A 5,381-nucleotide genomic window follows, 5' to 3' on the forward strand; every position below is an offset into this window, starting at 1 on the left:
TGTCCGCTTCACGTAAGCAGGACATCCCCAAATCCTCAAGTACAAATACTTAGGAGCTTTGCCATTCCATAACTCGTATGGTGTTTTGTTCACTGCTTTAGTGTGGACGTTGTTCAACAACAATACCGCCGTTTCAAGCGCATAGCCCCAAAACGAAGGTGGAAGCTCAGTGAAGCTCATCATGGATCGAACCATGTCCAACAAAGTTCGATTACGACGCTCCGATACACCATTCAGCTGTGGTGTCATAGGAGGAGTCCACTGAGAGAGAATCCCATTCTCTTTCAGATAGTCCAAAAACTCGGTACTCAAGTATTCTCCACCTCGATCCGATCTAAGTGCTTTAATACTTTTACCTAGCTTGTTTTCTACTTCAGCCTTGAATTCTTTGAACTTTTCAAATGCTTCAGACTTATATTTCATTAAATATAAATACCCATACCTTGAATAATCATCAGTAAAGGTAATGAAGTAGGTGTGGCCATATTGAGTCCCAACTCTAAATGGACCACAAACATCTGTATGGATCAAATCCAACAGATTTTGACTACGCTCAGGTTTCCCCTTAAAAGGAGATTTAGTCATTTTTCCTTTTAGGCAGGATTCACAAGTAGGTAGAGAGTTAATATCAGACATATCAAACATGCCCTCTCCCACTAGCTTGTTCATCCTCCTTGAGGAAATATGACCTAGCCTAGCGTGCCAAAGGTTTGCCGGGTTTTGGCTATCGATTTTCCTTTTGTTTGTTGTCGCCGGTTTATCAACATAATTTATTGGAACGTCTTTTAGTTTTAAGTTGTATAGATCGTTTTCAAGTTGTCCATTTCCAATCAAACATTCATTCTTGTAAATATTGCAAATCCCATTCACAAAATTGCAAGAATAACCATCTCTATCTAGCATAGAAACAGAAATAATGTTTTTAATTAAATCCGGAACAAATAAAACATCTCTTAAAAATAACTTAAAACCGTTCTGCAAAATTAAACAAACATCTCCAATGGCTGTAGCTTCAACTCTGGAACCATTCCCGAGCCTCAGCTGGGTCTCACCCATTCTAAGCCTGCGACTTCTTGTCATCACCTGCAAATCATTGCAAATGTGAGATCCACATCCGGTATCCAATACCCAAGAATTAGTATTAAGTGAAATGTTTATTTCAATATAAAACATACCCTTTGCAGTTCCCAACTGCTCTAGATATTCCTTGCAGTTGCGCTTCCAATGACCGGGCTTCTTGCAGTAATGGCAAACATCCTTGGATTTTTCCATTTTTGAAGCCTTTGTCTTGTGCTTCTTCTCGGGCTCGACTTTCTTGGGTGGGGCAGAACGTTTCTTGCCCTTCATACTTGGCCCCTTCTTAGCAGAAGATGAGGAGCCCACCAAGAAAGCTGGCTTATCCTTCTTAAGTGTGGATTCATATGTCACAAGCATATTGACCATCTCTTCAAGGGTGGCCTCTATCTTGTTCATATTAAAATTTACCACAAATCCGTCAAACGAAGAAGGAAGAGACAGAAGCAGTAAATCCACGTTGAGTTCATGCTCCAACACCAAATCAAGAGTTGCTAACTTCTGTATGAGCCAAATCAATCGTACCCCATGATCACGGACCGAAGTCCCTTCACGCATGCGACACGTCATTAGCTCCTTAACAGTAGCGAACCTTTCAGCCCTCGATTGAGCCCCAAAAAGTTCCTTGAGTTGAGCGTGAATGTCAGCAGCATTCACGGTGTCCTCAAATCGCCTCTGGAGTTCATCAGACATCGAGGCTTGCATATAGCATTTGGTCTTGATGTCATGGTCCCACCATGCATCAAGTTTGGCCAATTCCTCCGGACTTACGTCAGCTGGTGCTTCCTTCGGAGGTGATTTCTCTAACACGTAGAGCATCTTCTTTGAAGTCAAGACAATCTTCAACTTCCGGAACCATTCCGTATAGTTTGCGCCAGTCAACTTGTTTTGTTCGAGGATCGAGAATAATGGATTACGCGAATTCATTGTATGAAATACTGAAAAGAAAAACAGACATATATCAATGATTGTTTAAGCAATTTACTAAGACATAAAATAGGCGAATTTAATTTTATGAATCTCACTCCCACTATTTTAACGATTTCACTACCCTCTAGTGAAAACGGGAAACTTTTTCCTTAGTGAGAACATGGAGTCCAATTGACAAACTTACGGTCCCGAATAATATCAGCCAACCATAATTCTCAAAAGGTAGAGCCCAATTGCTTCCAAAGCAACCCCCATGTATTTACCTCATGTCCAATAAGGGCCCAATAATATGACGCCGTTTAAAGTGACATGTCAAGATGACCCATCAATATTAAGTTGTGATGGACGGTCGCCATGTGGATCCCCCAATAATATGAGCCGATCCCATGGGAGTTCCACCCAACTTACAACATTTGTCGATCCAATGTACAGCTTTCCGACGAACGGGCCCCCCCAATAATATGAGCCGGACCGTATCCGCGGGTAGCATCTCATACATTGACCGTTGATGGAAGGTAGGAATATTTAAACAAATTTAAATTTCCTTTATTTATCTTGATATCAATTTTAAATCATATTTAAAATGAAGGATTTTTAATTATAAAAATTTGTCTCATCAATTTCAAATTATTGCATGCTTGCCTGATTCACGCAATTATGTCTAAAACATGCATACAATCATAATATCATATATTATATAGGATGATCGATTCCATTTCTAATTGACCCGTGGTTGCCAATCACGAGTCTTAGTCCAATCCTAGGTAATATGCAGTATGCAATGCAATCCTATTACATGTGCTTCCAATTTACATTTCTTCTGTCTTTATTGTCTGCTGGGCCCACCATCTTCAAATCTTGATCTCCCACTAAATCTAATGTATTTACAATAAATAACAATGACAAGTAGGGGATACATTTTTAGGGGGTGGGAACGGGCCATAAACCAAGCCCACTTTTATTACATATGACATTCATACTGGGCCATAAACCAGGCCCATTAATAAAACCAACAACAATAAAAACAAATGTAAATTCCTAACATACACCTACAAAATTGGTCATGGCAATCGATCATCCTTATCCAATAACATTTAATTCAAAATTAATTTATTGGATAACATGCAGTGGCAATTCAAATTTAAACAGGATAAAATCATATTTTATATATAAAATCATATTTTACATATAAAATCATATTTTACCTTTTATTAAATAAAATCATATTTTATCTACAGAATCTAATTTTATAGATAAAATCATATTTTACTTAATATATACATAAGATCAAATCTTATCATCAATTGTACCAAAAATAATTGATTTCAAAATTCAATTTAAGGATAAAATATTAAAATTTTCCAAAAATTCAAATTTATCCAAAAATCAATTTTAAAATTTTCGGACTCGAACAATTCGATCCGATGCCTCGTGAACCAATCAAAAACAATTTTTGACCGGACCAAAAATAAAATTTTAACGCATTAAAATTAATTTAAATAAAAAATAATTTTTCCCGCGGGCCGCCCGGGACACTCCCGGGCCGGCCCGCACCCGTGGGCGCGGGCCGGGGCAGCCCGGCTGCCCCTTTAGGGCAGCGACAATCGCTGCCCTGGCGGTGCCTGGCGCCGCCCGTGCGCCGCCCTGGGCAGCGCCGAGCGCTGCCCTGCGCAGCGCTCTGTGCTGCGCTGCCCTGGCGGCGCTGAGCGCTGCCCCTGGGCGGCGACGTGCGCCGCCGTGGGCGGCGCACGGGCAGCGATCCAATCGCTGCCCGGGTTTTGCCCGAAAAAAAAAACTTTTTTTTATTTAAAATATTTATTTTGTTTTAAAAAACCAAGACTCAAAAATTTTTGTACAATCGATTAATTTAATCGTTTGATCTGAGCAACCTGGCTCTGATACCACTGTTGGAAAACTGGCGTTCAGATCAATCACGATTGATACCCGGTGCAGCGGAAGTTTAAAGTTTTATTATGGAACAATTCCATAGTGTGGGTATCAACCGTTTAACGATTAAATTATAAGTGTGTGTAAAATTAAATAACAATTATTAAATTTTACCTTCAATCTCGATGCGAGATTATTGGACACCACACAGATTTCTCTGCGCTTCTTGTATCTCCCTGGAACTGATGAACAAGCTGTCCTTCAATCAGGTCCACGAATGGAGGTTTAATCCCTCTGATAGATTGCACTAGAAAATCTATCAGAAGTTTTCTACGAAGAGAATAAACGAATTTGATTCGCTATTTCAGACTGCAATTCAAAATCACAGACCGGAATTTCTCAGACAGAGAGGGAGGGTGTTCGGCCACTTTGAGAGAGAGGAGGCTAGGGTTTTCGAAAAAACCTGTCTCAAATTATGACCTGTTGTGTGTAATTTCTGTACTGCAATAACTTATTTATAATGCAGGCCACTAACAGCTTAGGGCCCATTAGTCATAAGTCGAGGCCCGACAAGCAAAGCCCGCACGTTCAGAAATTAATATAAAATTCATCGTGACTCCGATTGATAAACCGATTTTACCAATGTGCACAGAAACCATTTCTGCACATTTTAAAGTCAAGATAAATTTTCCTGAATCCGTATTCAGTGGTTTCCAAAAATGTCCATCCCTATGTCATTTTAGGAAATCCTACTCCCTTACTCTTATTTAAGAAGTCCAACTTTTTTATTCATTAAATTTAACTCTTTAAATTTAACTATCTCAACGGGGATTAAAACTCCATTATACTGTGTGACCCTCAATGGTTCAGGGATACAGCTAGCCGTGGGCTCACAACTCCTTGTGACTCGGAACAACGATTTCCGACTTGCCCAACGAATCATGGTAAAGCGCCTAGCAACATCGCCCCATGATTCCCTAGGTATCACTGATAGTGCCTACAAGAACCAGTAGATTTTGGTTAGCGTACAGTACGGTCCCTTCATCCATATATCCCGATCGAATCAACAACCATTGGTATATCGAGAGTCGCTCAAGATTCGATAACTATGCAATACATCTTGAAGATCAAATTAGTGACATCGCATGTGCTACTAAGAAACCATTTCTTAAATCACATCAAGTACTCTGGCCAGAGATTCGTCACACTAATATCTCCTCAGATCGCATAGGATATCCACACTCGCAAGTATGTGGTGAATCCTTGACAACAATGCATCGACTCCTATATGTGTTGTAACTGTACCCAATCTCGACACCTGATGACCCCCATAGAGTCGGTAAACGAGTCAAAGCACAGTACTAGCATATAGAGTCTCCATGATGTTTCAAGTAGTAAGGACTAATGGTGTACAACCAAAACCGCGGACTTTATCCACTCGATAAGTGATAACCACTTGGAAAGTCCGGATAGGGTAGTTCGATTATTCA

The sequence above is a fragment of the Henckelia pumila genome, chromosome 3 (assembly GCF_033568475.1).
Source record: "Henckelia pumila isolate YLH828 chromosome 3, ASM3356847v2, whole genome shotgun sequence".
Taxonomy (NCBI): domain Eukaryota; kingdom Viridiplantae; phylum Streptophyta; class Magnoliopsida; order Lamiales; family Gesneriaceae; genus Henckelia; species Henckelia pumila.